This window comes from Crocodylus porosus, unplaced genomic scaffold (assembly GCF_001723895.1).
Source record: "Crocodylus porosus isolate Cpor-Errol unplaced genomic scaffold, CroPor_comp1, whole genome shotgun sequence".
NCBI classification, from domain to species: Eukaryota; Metazoa; Chordata; order Crocodylia; family Crocodylidae; genus Crocodylus; species Crocodylus porosus.
Genome location: NW_017728912.1, coordinates 19,853,690 through 19,870,059, shown reverse-complemented (window position 1 = coordinate 19,870,059; position 16,370 = coordinate 19,853,690). Strand labels below are relative to the sequence as shown.

Here is a 16,370-nt window from a genome sequence, read left to right as displayed (position 1 = left end):
CCAAAGCTCCCAGAGCTGCAGGAATTAACACTGGTGTTGCTCATTCTACTGCCAAATTTCCAGACCTGTGGGGAGCCCCATGAGCCAGATGACACAACTTCATGCACCAAATCAAGGCCACAGACTGACTTGGCACTACTCATCCAGCCCACAACACCAGATGAGTTGAGCATCAGTGTTCTAAGCCAATAGTACCCAACCTTCTTCCCCCTCCGGCCAGATAGACAGTGCTCAGTTTGTTCACGTCCAAATCTGGCTAGTGGGTCAAATCCAACATAAGGGGTAGTGATGTGTAGCTTGATCCAGCCACATGGGCGGGGTGGAGGGGAGAAAGGGACATGGCCTTGTCTCAATCTGGCCATGTGGCAGGGGAGAAGGGGTGCCGCCTGGCCTTGATCCAGCTGCATGGAGTTGGAAAGTTGGCAGTGGGAGAAAGGTGGCAGTAATACTTGCCACTGCTCTCCTAGCACCAAATTTCCTGACCTGTGGAGAGCCCTGCAGGCCACATTTGTCCTGAGGGTCTGGAGTTGAACATCCCTGTTCCAGACAAGGCCAGAAATGTCCCAAGGGTCTATCTACTGGCCTCCATCATTCAAATGCAGTGTACTCTGGCTATACACTCCACTTCTTGATAGCATCATTGGCATGTCCTTTATACCAGGGGTGTTAAACTCATCCAACCCCACAGGCCGGATGAGTGGTGCAGAGTCAGCCCATGGAAGAGATTGTACCTACAGCCTAGCCCCATGTTCCAAATCCAGAATGTATCCTAGAGCAGCTGGACTGGGTACCACATGCCAGAGGTGCAGGCACACCCCCTAAACATGACAAAAAGGCTGCAGGTGGTCACCACTCACCACCTCCTCCCCTTTCCTCCCCCACCACCGGTGTCTGTGGGCGGTCAGCGGTCCCCACTGGCTACTACCAATGCTGCTGGCGGCATCTGCAGGTGGTCACTGACCCCTGGTCAACAGTTGCCACCCCCACCTCTGCCGCCAACAGCAAATACACTAGCATGGAATTTAACATTGAGCACAAAAACTTGTGTTCTCAAAGTAACTATCTTTTCATTTGCATCAGTAACAAAGCATAAACTAATTTTAAGGTGCTTGCAGAGAATAGAAAAAAAGGCCTATGTAGTGTCTCTCTACAACATCTTCCCTGGGGATTCATATCAGGATTCATATCAGTTCTGGGGCTGTCAGCTGTCTTCAGTGAAACCACCAAATGAAAAGAAGGAAGGAACATAAACACTGAAAAAGGAAATATTGTACCAAAAGAATGAAGAGTTTAGTCAATCCAAGTGAGATTGACTGATAGGGAGAAAAAACAAAGAAAGAATGTCACTCTCTAAATCCTGACCTGCATGGTGGAAGAAAGGCAAAGATGTTGGTGCATAATAATGCCAGATTTTAACAAGAACATTGACCTCATTATAGAAATAACTTGAGTTACCTGCAGTTGAGTTTACTCTGCTTAAGTGAGAATAGCCACATTGCAAAGAACAGATTGAATGTTATTAGTAGATGTTAACCATTATGAACCCAAAAAGATGACAAAGCCAGGAGGGAAATACAGAGTGCCCGAGTGAGGGAGTAACATAAGAGGAATGGGGGTGAGGAGGGGAACGTAACTAGGTTACAGAAAATATAGTGTTACGCCACTAAGCCCGGGGGGTGGGGAAGGAGGTTCACGATGCTGAGAGAGAAAGAAGATAGATACACACAAACCTGTACAATGGTCCACAATGGTGGAGGAAGTAGGTTGAAGAAAGTTTTTTAGTCCATATAGAGTCTCATCACAGGGGTCCTCTTCAGGTGGAGTGGGGTGGTCTGTTGTTGATGATTCTTCTCAAAGTCCATCAGGTGCAGAGGTGTGTTCAGGCAGTCCCCTCTTGGTCTGGTCCAGTGGCGGTTGGTCTGGTGGGATTAGTGTACTGGTGGTGGCCCATGATATGCTCTACATAGATGTCATGGGACCAGGCTGTGCATCAGCTTAGCGGCAGGAGATGCAGGAGACGTGGCAGACATGCAGGATGCTCTCGTTGCTGGGGTCCCAGGCTCCAAGCATTCCCATGATGAGCACATTGACCATCACGTCATAGCCGTGGCCCCTCAGGATGTGGGCCAATGGGGCATACTTCTCCCACTTGCAAACCCGGGCATCGGTGAAGGCTTGGTGCCAGTTCTCAGAGGGGATGGTCACATTCATGATCACAATCTTCTTGGCCTCTTCATTCATGATGACAAAGTTGGAGTGCATCTGGCTCTTGCATCCCAGGATGGTGCAGTTCACAGAGATCTCCTCCACTGCGGCCGGGATGGCCATCACCAGGCAGTCCTGGACAGTGTTGTGGTGGAGCTACCAGGCTCTGGCATGTAAACTACAGCTGCACAGCACGTGAGGGAGTACGTCTCTGCTGCATAGCCAAATTATTGGCACCGCTTGTCCCAGTGGCCAAAGCAGACAGCCCCGTTCAGAGGCAGGCAATTGAGGCAGGTGTGGTGGAGGAAGCACCAGTCTATGAAGCATGTGAAGCTCCCGCTGGTCGGGTTTGGCCCTCAGGTTGCCAGTGTACTTGTTGGAGATGGCATCCTTCAGGAGCTGCTCCAGGAAGGTCCTCATGTGGGGAGTCATGGTGATGCAGTCAGCGTGCAGGGCTGGTTGCACGGAGACTTTCAGCTTGTGGTGCTCCTCAATCCAAGTCCAGGTGCAGCCAATGCACTTCCTGAGGCGGCATGTGGCATCACGGCCTCAGCTCTGCAGTGAGGCAAAGTCGCTGCTGTCTCTGTCAAACTTGCCCTCCAGCGAGCTGCTGAGGAAGGTGGCCAAGTCCAGTCAGTTGCCTCGCGATCCTCTTGAGGGTGGTCTCCTCAAGGGCGATGGCGGTGATGATACTTGCCATCAGGTCAGGGCAGGTCAGGAGGTGGAAGGCACGGGTGACCACCACGATGTCACAGAGGTCTTCCATGCAGGGGATGTTGGCACCTCCCTGCTGGTAGGGGACGTGCACGATCTCATTCCTCGCCCTCAGTGGCAGGTGCAGCCACTTCTTCAGTAGTCACCAGATCTTGGTGTCTGCCTTCTTGAGGGGGGTCTTGGGGACCACCAAGCCTCTCAGGATGAACACAACATGAGGGATAAGGAAGGTGTTCACCACGTCTGTCTTCTGCCAGGGGACCAGCAGAGATGAGTCCAGCTTGTGGGCATCCTGCATGATCCTGTTGATGGTCTCCTCCAGTGTCTGCCTGATTCAGTGGCTAGTGGGCATCCACAGGTGACAGTAGGCCTTACTATCTTATAGGTGCCTCATCGCCTGGCCCTGGATAGTGAGTGTGGAGTCCAGGATGTAACTCTACGGCTCTTCTGCCTGCCATTGATGTGCAAGGAGGTGCCTTGGTAATGTTGAAGCACAGGCCTATCCACCTGGCCACCTCAGACATCATATCCAGCATCTGTTGCAGCTGGGTGGCACCGTTGGCACAGAAAACGAGGTCCTGGCATAGGCCAGGATGCTCAACTTCTGGTCGTACAGGTTGAAGCTGCCGGGGCCGCCTGCCACGGCCCAAAGGAGTGGTTCCATAGCCAGGTTAAAGATGATGGGGCTGAGAGGGCAGCCCTGTCTCACCCCTGACCAGATGGGGAATCTCATTGGTCTCTCCATAGGTGGTGCAGACGGTTGTTGTGCACCCATCATAGAGTTCTTGCACCAGGTCAACGACGCTGTCCAGCAGGCTGAGCTTATGAAGGGTGCCAAGGATGTGGCAGTGGGACACAGAGCCAAAGGCATTGGAGATGTCCAGTCACACCACCATGCACTGCTTCCTGGTCCTCCGGGCATTGTCCAGCATCATCTGGAGGGTGAAGTTGTGTTCATAGCAGCCCTCCATGACTTAAAGCCCTTCTAGCTCTGGCTGATGGCCCCACTGGTCATTGGCCAGTCAGTGATGTGGGTCGCCAGGCAGCTGGCGTACAGCTTGGAGATGGTGGAGCACAGGGTGGTGGGTCTCCAGTTGCCTGGGTCAGTCGGGTCTTCTTTCTTGTGGATGAGGACCTTCATGGCTTCTCTAGGGTCACGTTTCTTTAGAAAACCGTACCCGATGCCATCCTTGTCAGGGGCAGTGTCCCTGGTTTTCTTGAGGTGAGCTTCCACCTCCTGTGGCATGAAGGCATCCTCAAAACCCTCTGCTTGGGGAATGGGGGTCAGTGCTTCAATGGTCGCAGGGTGTGGGGTGGCAGCTTCTGCTGAGGGGTTGAAGACCCCACTGAAGTAGTTAAACAGAGTCTCCTGGGGGACTTGGCAGAAAGCCGAGGGTCCCTCCAGGATGTCTCTCAGCACCTGGGGACGGTTGGCCTGGTACAGCTTCTGGATCCAGGAGGCTGCTGCTAGGTTGTAGCGTTAGTGCATGGGTCGTCTCTGTGGCTGCAGTCTGTTGTCCTGTTGTGTTGCCGGTCTGTTGTTGCCTCCTCCCGCCCCACCAGGGCTGGTTGGGCGGCCACCGAGAGCTCCTCTGTGAGCTGGGTCACTAAGACCTTGAGGACCTTGAAGGTGGTGGCCCAGGAGAGCTCCTCCAGCCACAGCATTTGCCGTGGGGTGGGCATCCTCTGCTGAGGGGTAGGCTGCACCTCCGGAGGCCCTGGTACACTCAGGAGATGGGGGGCTTCCGGTGGCTCAGTTCCTCCAGGCAGCTATGGGATTCCCCAGAAGTTCAGGGGCATCGGCTGGCTCTAGGGGTTCAGGGGGAGGGTTGTCTGGTTGGGGCGTCATGTCTGTTTGGGGATCCCTAGGTGGAGGCCTGCGTGGTGGCATTGCTGGGGCAGGTCTCTCTGCTGGGAGGTCCCTGGAGGTCAGGTCTGGTCTGGTGGGATGGCCAGTCTGGTGGGCCTTCACACTGTGGCCTGGGTCTGGTAGGCTGGGTTGGTAGACCTCACCAGCATGCTGGGTCACCTCTCCAGCTCTGTGGTCCTCGCATCCCTTCTGGTGGGTCTTCAGGAGTTTCAGGGCCTCAAACTCGGTGCTGCAGAGGACACAGTAGAAGGCTAGGCACAGCTGGTGGTGCCATAGATGTTTGTGCAGGTCATTGTTTGACCTGTATTGTCTCAGCAGGTGGCAGGTTGGGCAAAGCAGCTTCACAGGGAGAGGGAAGGGGAGGAACATGAGCACTGCCTCATTTGCACCCTCGCCTAGGTCATCCATCGGGGGGGTCCAGTGTCAGGGAGGTCTGGGGCTCCTCCACCAGAGACAGAAGGTCCTTGGGAGGGTCCTTGGGACCACCAGGGTCTGGGGGGCATCACCACTCAGGGCCTGCTATCATTGCCAAGCAGCTGTGGGTGTCTGGAGGGGTCCGCCATCACTCAGGGTACTTTGCCATCATCTGGGGGGGCATCCTCAGGATCTGGGGTCCTCCACTGGGAGGCAGCTTTCATCATCCAGGATACTGGACTCTGATAGTCTCACTGCCTCCGGGGGTCTGCCGATGTCCGGGGGTCCACCACTGCCCATCGGGGTCCTGACATCATGGAAAGGGTATGTCGGGGTTTGTCGCCAACTCAAGTTCACTGGTCTACCCTCCTGGGAGGGTCCTCTGTAACCTGCAGTCAGCAGTCTGCCATAGCTGGGGGTCTCCTGGCATACCTTGAGCGTTCTTGTCAGTGGATAAGGGCATCATTGGGACCTGGGGGTGTTTTGTCCATGTTCTGTCCTCTGAGCACAGGCGTTTGCCTACTTCCATCTGGGAGGGGAGGCCCCTGGTTTTTGGCTACTGGCCCAAGTTGGGGTTTTCACACTTTCTGGTCTGGCAAACTGTAAGACCCTTCGGTTACTCACCTGAGCAACCCAGTCACTTGCGCAACCAGTGCTCTTTCGGACATACCAGGGGCACTGCCTTCCCTAGCCCATCAGGACTGACAAGAGCCCACGCTGCACTGGAGGTAAGAAAAGAGGGCTGCTAGTCCACTCCCTTTCTAAGACAATTGTTCAGGCAGTCTGCTGGACTAGGTTGGCACTGGTCCTGGAGGAAGTGCAATACCAGGCCAGGAGCAGGAAAAAAGAAGCGGTTCTCTGTCTTTCCAGCAATTAAACTGATAAGAACAGATTGAATTATATTAGTAGATGTTAAGAGTTACGAGTCCCAAAAGATGATAAAGCCAGTAGGGAAATACAGATCGCCTGAGAGGGATGGGGGTGACAAGGGGACCACAACTAGGTTACAGAAATTACAATATTAGCCAACTAAGTCCAGGGGTGGGAAAAGGGAGTGCTACTGACCCTGGTGTGATTTGAACACACAGCCTTCTGATCTGGAGTCAGACGCGCTGCCATTGCGCCACAGGGTCAGCTACATTTGAAGTGAGCCACAGATCTCTATAGAGCTGTACAAACTCTTTTTTTTTGCACTACATAGTGTTTGTGCTTAGGTGCTGATGAATTTTTCTAATGCAAGCTCAACAGAGAAAGCTTACTGTTATCCTCTTGTTTCTTCTTATGGGCTGATCCAGTTGAACATATCCATTGTCACCTGTTTACACAGGAATGTGTGACAGCTTTACAAACATTGGGCACTTGTACACATGCAGTGCATGCATTTGTATAAACAGAGAAATGCGAGTCAGCACTGAGAAAATAGCAGTGGTGAACTTTTGAAATAAAACACATCAAAGGTGTTTTAGTTCAAAAGTGCACCGCTACCATTTTCTCAGCACTGATGCACATTTCACCATTTATACAACTGCACACAGTGCAGCACCAGGTGCATCAGCTCTCATGCAGAGCAGACTTGATTAAAGCAGAATCAAATCAGAACCCAAGCCCACGGTACAGCCCTGATTCTATCCCCACAGGTAGGAAAGTGGTGGCAGCAGGTAGGGGAAGTGGTGGTGGTGGTAGTGGCAAGGCGGGGGGAAGCGGCAGTGGGCAGAGGGAGGGAGAGGAGGGAAGATGACAGGGTGGTGGGAAGGTAAGAAAGTGGCAAGTGAAAGATGGCAGGGGGTGGTGGGTGGCTCACAGGGGAAGTGGTGGTGGCGATAGCAGTGGTGGTAGCAGTGGCAGTGGCAGGCAGGAGCAAAGCAGGAGCTGGGCAGGAGCGTAGGGCCTGCACCAGTGCCCTGGGGCCAGAGCCTGCAGGGAACTTGGGTGAGGTGATGAGAGAATGGAACGGCAGAGGTGCAGGGTCTGAATGGTTCCATCATGAGGGGCTTGCATGCACTTCTCAGGCTCTCCATTCAAGCTGTGCACCTCTGGGGGGAACCCCACATGATGGAGCCAGCAGCCCAGTCTCACTCACTGCTATGTGCAGGTCATGGGGAATGGTGAAGAGCTCTGCGCTAGGGAGCTGGGCTAGCTCCACCCCTTTTTCTGCTGCACCTCAACCGTCATCATGTGAGGCTTCCCCTGGTGGCGTGCAGCTCAGGCATGTGAGCCCCATGTAATGGAGCTGGTGGCCTGGCCACACACAGTCCTGCACCACTGGGGGGTTGCACCTGCTGCTGCCGCTGGCGGCAAGGGCTGTGCACAGTAGGGGGGCATGTTTGTAGGGGGAGCACCATACATACACCAAACACATGCACCCACACACCCCATACCCACACCCCCCCAGCCATCCTCCCTCTCCACACACCCCAAAACCCACACATCCCCAAAAACACCCCCCATACCTCCACCCCCACATCCCCTACAAACCCCATACCCACCCACACGCATCCACACAAACACCCACACCCCACATACACACACCCACAGCCCTCCAAACCCCCATACTCACCCCATACTTTACAAGAGTAAGACTTCATTTTCAGCTATTATACAATCACCTCTATATACACAATGCAAACATACACAAATCAGGACAAAAATATTTTTGAAATAGAATTAAAACATGTTATTGTAGATGTCTGATTTTTAGTATAGAATTTGTTTTTTTTCTGGTTCCAAGGTGGCAAACTCTCTTCCCAAAAGTAGTACTGCTAGGGGCAAGGGGAGGGACTTCCAGTGTCAGAGGTCAGGTTTATAATTATCCCGCTGACCTGATGCCAAGAGTGAAAATTCCAGTTTTTCATCCAGCAGCCTGCAGTGGATCCCTACCCCTTTGGCACCAGCTAATGGGACCAGTTTCAGCACAGGCTGAATGAGTCTGTTCAGTGGGTGCTGGCAATTTGGGACTGTGGGCTCTGTTCCTGGCGGGGGCTAGATTGGGCCATTCCATGTCAATAGTGGGGCTTGATGATGGAATGGCAAACTAGCACATCTGGATCTGCTAGTAATGAAAGGATTTAAGCACAGCATAACTGCTAGTGACAGAAAATAGTACTTTGAGTTTTGCGATAGGCCATGTAACATAGAAACAAAACTCAGTGAAATAAACATTTACAATGACGTTGCCTGTACTGACAGACACTTACATAAGGTTGGAGAGGGAAGCCAGCCACCATGGCTAGAGCTGGAACACCTGCTGTAGTGGCAGGGCTTTGCCCAGTGTGCCAACACCTCAGCTCTCACTTTGTCATGGGCTGTGCTGCTATGGGAAGCCCTGCGTCTATTGCCGGAGCTTGAGAACTCTGGCTCTAGTGGCATCAGTGCCGTAGCAACCAAGTTTGATGCCCAGGGCAAAGCCTGCAGCAACAGCCTGCCCTCAACTCGAACACAGATCCTGGGGGCACATGCCCCCCTTGCTTGTCCAGGAGTGACGCAGAGGCAGGATTTGCTCTCCCTCTGTCCCCACACCCCTCAAATAAGCTGCTTGCAGTTCTGTCCTGCACTCCACCCTGGCTAGGCAGCGCCTGTTAGTGCCCCTTCGTTTCAGCACCCATGGCCACGAATGACATGTAGCCCCAGAAGCTGGGGGGGCATGGTGACTGTCCGCAGGTGGTGGCAGGGGGGTGGCAAGTGATGACCAGCGATCAGCGATCACCCACAGACACCACTGGCAGAGTCGGCAGAGAAGGGGGGTGTGGCAAGCAGCAACCGCCTGCAGGCACTGCCGTAGGTGCTTCTCAGGGCATGCTCTGCCAATTTTAGGGGGTACACATGCATCCCTTATGCATCGCTAATGCCCAGGGAAGTTTCCCTGCTCACCCGCATCATCCCCTTGCTGGGTGGCATAGACACATCCATGCAAAAACACTCCCCGCACAGTCTTGGTCTGGGCATTGGCTGGGCAGGGGGAACCCTTACTACTCAGGATAGCATGAAGCTGACAGCTTCATAGACATGGGCTGTGGGGATGAGTATTTTTGGATCAGTAGGATCTCAAAATACCAGCGGAACTGTGATTCCACCAGTAGACATGAAATATTTGATTGTATCCTAATTCAGCATTCTGGTTCTGCAACAGGATGTGGCAAATCAGAAGGCCTTCCGTCTGGTATATTAGAAAGCTCTTCCCAGTATTGCTTACACTGATCTTGTACAATTTTTCAGTATTCTTACCTTTGAAACTGATGAAACAGTCATCCTGAAATTTGGCAATAACATTATTCAGTAGAAGAACTGAGAACTGAACTTGTGGTCTTTGGGATTGCATGTTTATTAACGCAGTTGCTATTTGGCAGTGTGGTGTGAAATTACTCACGTATTTTCCTCCTTGAACTCAGGTGATAGATTTAACTCTCTGTATGATTTTAAAACTATTTCAGCAACAGTAAAACAGAATTACTTGCAATACAAATCACACCAGTTGACAGTATGGCAAATGCTTCTGGTGTAGTACTTAAGAAATGTTAATGGGATTGCTCATAATGGTAAGCCACACTGTCTATGTTAATAAAATCAAGCTTTTAATCATAGTGGTATACATTATTGCAAAATTCAATATTATGTATTTTAGAAACAAATCTCTAATATGGGCAGTTATAAAAGGATTAAATAATGGTATGTGCATCTATTGAAGTTAAAAAAGTAGAAAGAAAGATGAACTTGTACATAAAGGAATAAGATCATGGAGTGCATGGGTCTAGAAAATTCATATTATATATATATTCCTACAGCACTAAACAAATGACCAGATGCATTATGGGCACTTTGTTCTCATCCTCAGAATCAAAAAGAAATAGTGCTGGGAGTATGATATTAGACAACATGGACCAATGGTCTGATGCTGTCAGCCAACTTATGTCATTTGTCACATGATAACATTAACTGCATACAGATTTATTATCCAATTCCTGATAATGCACCCAGATTCAGTATCAATGAGAACAAAATTAATAGATTTGGCTTGATTATGGAATGGCATTCTGTGACCAGTGTACTAACTACTAGCACATCTGGATTTGCTACCAACGAATGGATATAGCAGTGTAATTGTTAGTGATAGAAAAGTAGCTGAGCTTTGCAATAGGCCATGTAAAATAATCAAAAAACGTTGAAATAAACATTTACAATGGCATTGTCTTTACAGACACTTCCCCCCACCCTGTAAAGCATGAAGTTTTCAGTCTGGTATTTAAAAAGTAAAGCCAAAGAACTGTCAATCAGTTTCCATGATGTCTTATGCTATTAATTAATTAGTACAGTGGGGGTCAACCTTGTAGGCAGGCATGCTGCAAGTTAGCTCTGCACCCTTTCCAAGCACCACTCTGACCCTGTTCTGCTGCCTTGTGTCCAATCTGCTGCTCTGATTTCTGCTCACTGTCCTATCCACTACTGTGCTGCCTGTCCCCTCCCTGACCTGCCATGTGCCATACAGAAGCTGCTTATGCCAGTTTCAGCATGCACATTGCAGGACGGCAACCTTGACTTAATCTATGCACCTTTAAACAAATGGGGGGTTTTTTCAGCTCACCATTTATACTCCCCTTATATTTGATCTTACACTGAAACTATATTAGATATGACAATAACTTCCATGAGAATAGATTTTAATGTAATTGTAACAGGGGGGGCTTCCCTGGGCCAAGTTCCCTGTGGCCTGCCCACCTGTTTCTGGGCTAACCGCCCACCTTCTCACCCACCATGCCTTGCTGTTAATTAATTAATTGATGTTAATTAAGTGGGAGGCTGCCCATTTCTTGCCCCGATGCCAGGGGGCACTATCTGCAGCTCCGTTCCTCCCCTACACTGCAGCCCAAGCCTTGCAGATGGCATCCAGATGTTACCAACATCACTGGCCCCACACTGGGCCCTAGAAGCCTACTAGTTGAACCCCACTTAGACCCCTCCATTCAGGCAGCCTATTCAGCCTTCATTCCCAGCTGCATAGCTCCCTGAGCTGCTCTCCCTTACGGGTGTGGTCCCCCTGGGACCTTTGGCTCATTAGCCCTAGCCCACATCCAGGCCAGTCGGAACCCCAGGCCCTTAGCTCTTGGGCATTCCTCACGGTGGGCCCCTGGTCCTTTGGCCCTTCCAGTCCTGGCCCCAGTATTGACCAGTCAGGGGAATGTTCAGAGTGGTTCGTGAGTCTATGGCCTCACACTCTTCCTCTGGGGTCCACCTTCCAGACCTTACACAAAAGGGTAAACCACCCGGTTGTGGGGGCTAGGGGTTAAGGCACGCCAACCCACCTTTTACCAGGTGGTAACTAGCCTGGTATTTCCTGGGGGCTCCCACACCACTAGGAGCCTCACCAGGCCACCCACTCCCGGCAGGGTGCAGTTTTAGGTCATGCCCAGGACCAAGAGCCTCCTGACCATCCCCTATAGCTCCTCCCTTACCTCCAGATGATACTAGCAGCCCTGCAGCCAGGCAATGTTATAACCTGACCTTCCAGCAGCAAAATGCCCTGTTTATATGGGCAGCTCTGAATCCAAAATGGCTGCCTTCATCAGGCACCTGCCGGTTGCTGTCTTCAGGCCCTTAAAGTGGCAGGCACAAACAATGCCCTGCCACAGTAATAAATGACCATACTAAGATAGACAAATTAAGAAACAAGACTGTGAAACCTTTTAAATCTCAACCCCCTATGTGGCCTACTCTGTACAAAAAAGTGATAATACATTACTAATGGAACATTCAGATGGAAAAATAAAGCACTCAAGTCTGCAAGAAGGTATGTATAAAAAGCCAAACCATGCAGTTAATTTGCATCACCTGTTATCATACGTGGAACTAGATATTTTTTAAAGGGGGTGCAGAAGGTGAGATGCATCATCACATATAAAACAACATATTTTTCTCCAGTTAAAAATAAACTAGAAACTTTACTAATAAGCTAGAGGTCGAGGGCTGTACTAGTCAGTTTAAGATTGAAGGAAAAACAAATTTAACTTCATGAATAGGTTAAAAAACCATCTGTGGGGCTGTGAAATAGAAGCTTAATTACCACAAGCAGCTAGCAGACAGCAGAACTGCAGGGTAAAGGATAGCTTGATTGGTGGACTATCAAGACTATTAAAAAGAAGAGAGGATCATTAATACCGTGGAATGAAGGGTTTAGAAGGGATCAGATAAAGTATAATGAATCATTAAGTAAAGTAACTCCCTCAGCACAGCCTGAGTAGAACTGCTGCTGCCACTGCCAGGCAGTTGCTTTTAAACTTTTGAGTGGACCAGGAATCAAAGAGGATGCAAGTATGCCAGTGCAACATCCACCTCCCTCCCCTCCCCCCTGCCCTGATCCACCCCTGCTTGTTATGAATTTGTACTGCTTTAAACATGTCAGTCTATAAGCTTGTTAGACTCCAGACGCCCCTTAAAATGCCAGCTTTTTAAGCACAGAATACAAAGCAATTCTTTTGTTCCAAAGGACTTGAAAAACCACAAACAGCTCAGAATATTTTTGACACTATGGATTCCTTCTTGAAAGTATACAAACATATTATATGTTGCATATTATATTATATTGCGTGTCACCCTTAAAAAGGATCTTATAGCACCCTGGGGTTCTGTATCACCCTGGCTGAGAATCACTAGTACATAACTTGCTATAGTATGGCAAGCTGTTGAAGTCACAAGACCATTAACATGCAAAAATTGACTTAATAACTCCTACATTGTTCTGCCCATGCCTGAGGCCTCATTAGTTTCCAGAATATATATTCTTTAGTTTTTGCTCTTCACCATTTGAAAAAAATAAATAAGTTTAGCTGTTCACACCTCTTTAACACCCAGTTCAGTGCCACTGAATTATTTGGTGCTATTTAAACTCCCTAAGCAGCATAGTTTATTTTGCAGAAGCTGGTTTGCAGATTCAGGGTTGATATGGAAGTTTCCAGTTTAACAGGAACTTTACATATTTATTTTAAAAAAACTTGAAGAAACCTCATTATAGCAACAAACCCTTCCCCCTGCCAAAAAAAATAAAAAGTAAACACTGGGTACATCTACACATTCATTAATGCACTGTAGTTACTGCACATTAAGTTTAGCAGTTGAATAATCAGAGTAGTAAATCAATGCACATTAACTCATGCTATTGCACAGTAGTGCTGGCGCATGGTATTTTTTGGACACTACCTGTGCAGTAGCCTAATACTACTACACAGCAGTGTATTAGCATGGGTTTTGGCCGTACGCTACTGCACAGTGTTATTAGGCTACTGTGCAGTCAGTGTCTCATGTAGACACCCACTGAGTACCATGCAAATGTTTTGTGTTTGTTTGATAAAGAAAAATGGGTTCATACAGGGAGAATATGGATTTAACCCTGAATTGTCCCTCCCCTTTTTTTTTAATCCCTTTTGCAAAAGTATTTTTGCATAAGTTCAAATACCACCCTAAGAAGTCTACAAACAGTAAAGAGAGGCCAAATGCAACAGCTTTGAACTAAGGTCTCAAAAATAATGGATAAAAGAAAGATAAAATCAGTAATATAATACAGAAAAAGTTTAAAATTTTTGGATTGATCCAGAAGTTGGGCTGTCCAACTGGTGTCCCATGGCCCACATGTAACCCCCAAGGGGTTAACCTGTGGTCCCCAGCTTCTGGTCCAGACACTGCCCTCCCTCCCTCCTGCTGCCCTGGCTAGTAGCATCTAACCTCTCTCCCCCACTCCCCACACCCCCTGCAGTTTCTTCTTCCAGCTCTGTGGGCAGGGCAGCACAGCACAGCCCTCAGGATTGAGGGAGCCAGCTGCTAGAGTGGGGGGATAGGGTGTGGAAAGCTGCGAACTATGATTGCACCATTGCGGTGGGGAATGCCCACAGAGAGCAGCAGGGGAGGGGGTACCCACTGCACAGCACAGTAAGGGAATCATAGGGACAGCATGCATAGCACAGGGCCTTGGGGGAATGTACAACTCATGCAGTGTATGGCTGGGGTGGCGGGCTATGATCTCCAGCTACTCAGATATTGGACACCCCTGATCTAAAGCAGGGGCTTCCACAGTACAGCCTGTGAGCCCCTTTGGTGCTGCTTGTGGCAACAGTAACCAGTTATTCCCAAAGTGTGGACCAAGGGGCTCTTAGACTTCATCTGACCACAAGACCTTATCTGACCACCCAGGATAGCTCCTATCAGCGGCAGCCCCTCGGAGTTGAGGATGGTGTCCATCAGGCTTGATGGATCCCCAGGTGACTGAGGAGCCCAATTCTGGATACACACATTCTTTGGCAATGGGGGCATGTTGTTGTGCAGGGAGTAAGACTCACAGCCCCAGGTTGGTCTCCTTCTCCTTTCTCCGCCACCACTGTTCTGCGTCAGTATCGAGTCATTGGGCCTCAAAGTGGCGCATGCCTTGGTGGACCAGGTGGCACCACACCTTATGGTCAGCAGCTTGCTCTTCCCAGCCATTAGTGTTGATGCCTCCACGCTTGAGGGTGACCTTGAGTGAGTCTTTGTACCATTTCCTTTGGCCACCCTTTGAGCATTGGCCAACAAAGAGCTGGGAAAAGAGAATCTGGTGAGAGAGGCAGTTCTTGGACATCCGGACACAGTGGCCCATCCATCGGAGTTGATTTCTCAAAAGCAAGGCTTTGATGCTGGTGGATGCAACTTCATGGAGGACACTCTCACTGGGCCAACTGTCCTCCCATTTGATCCCCAGGATTCGACCACTGGTGAAAGCTCTTGAGGGTCTTAATGTGGTGTTGGTAGATGGTCCAGGTTTCACTGTAGAAGATGAGGGTGGTCAGCATGACAGCCTTGTAAAGTAGGATCTTCATTGACTTCTGAAGGTTTCTGTTTTTGAAGACATGTTATTGCAGTTTGAAGAAGGTGGCACTCGTGCAGTTGACCTGGTGCTTCTCCATCAATGGTAGCCTATTGAGAGAGGTGGCTGCCAAGATACAGAAAGTGCTCCAGATACTCCAGAGCCTCCCAGTCTAAGTAGATAGCATGAGGGATGTTCAGCTGGCCTGGGGAGGGTTGGTGCAGAACCTTCATATTGCCAACATTCAAGGACAGGCCAAATCTCTTATACGAAGCACTGAAGAGCTATAAGGTCACTTGCACATCCTATGTAGAGTGAGCCATCCCACAGCAATTGTCTGCAAACTGGAAGTCATGGATGTCCTTGGTGGTGAGTTTCATTTTTGCCCAGAAGCACCCAAAACTGAAAAGCTTCCCATCTAGTCAATATTGGATACTGACGCCGGATGGTAAATAATCTCAGATGAGGTAGATGATGGTCAGGTAGATGGTGAACAGGGTGCGGGTGATCACCCTTCAAGAGCAAAAGGGTGGGAACCTTTCCAAAGCCTTAAGAAACTTTTCAGCGTACACACTGCTACAAGATGTAACTACACAGTGACATGTGAGAAATGGAAAAAAATCTGTTTAATCATGCCTAGACCAACCTCTGAGGCCAATGCAGGGTTGTTTCTATCAACTATTATCTAGCAATTTGTTCAGTCTGATGTTAGTAAAGTAAAATACATGGAGGGGTTTTTTGATTTCATTTTGTTTACCATTTGGTACATTTTTATCATTTCAGTTCTAAAAATTTTTTACCATCCTGTAAGTATTTCATAATAAAACTGTGTCACTGCACTATTAAATCAATATATCCAGCTTGTTTATTATTTTCTCCACCTATGTATTTACAGATCTATTCAGTTTAGAGGTGAAGGGGGGTAGGGGTGGAAAAGACAAAGACCCAATTCTGGAAGTGTCATGGTGAACCTGATCAATTACTTCATGATATTTTTAAAAATTATTATGGCATGACAATGTGTAAAGCCAAGTATATACTTTATAGTACTTACCAAAGCCTGGAAACAGCAGATGCTTTGAGCAGTGAAGAGCTGGGCCAGAGCAACATTTCTTAATTTGTTGTCTGATTTCATCCACTGTGGGGAAGTACAAGTTACCTTATGGATATAGATTTCATAGACATTAAGGCTGGAAGGGACCTCAGAAGATCATCAAGTCCAGCCCCCAACCCAAAAGCCAGAAAAACAGCTGGGGTCATAGGATCCCAGCAAGATAAACATCCAATTTACTCTTGAAGGTGTTCAATGTAGGTGCTTGAACCACCTCCGATGGCAGGCTGTTCCAGACC

General features: G+C 49.2%; 1 non-coding gene across 1 annotated transcript; it reads right to left on the bottom strand.

The window, feature by feature from the left end:
* Nucleotides 1-6,264: 6,264 nt before the first annotated feature.
* TRNAW-CCA lies at nucleotides 6,265-6,336 on the bottom strand. The gene has a single exon. It is a non-coding gene; the product is annotated as a tRNA-Trp (tRNA).
* Between the last annotated feature and the right edge of the window lie 10,034 nt (nucleotides 6,337-16,370).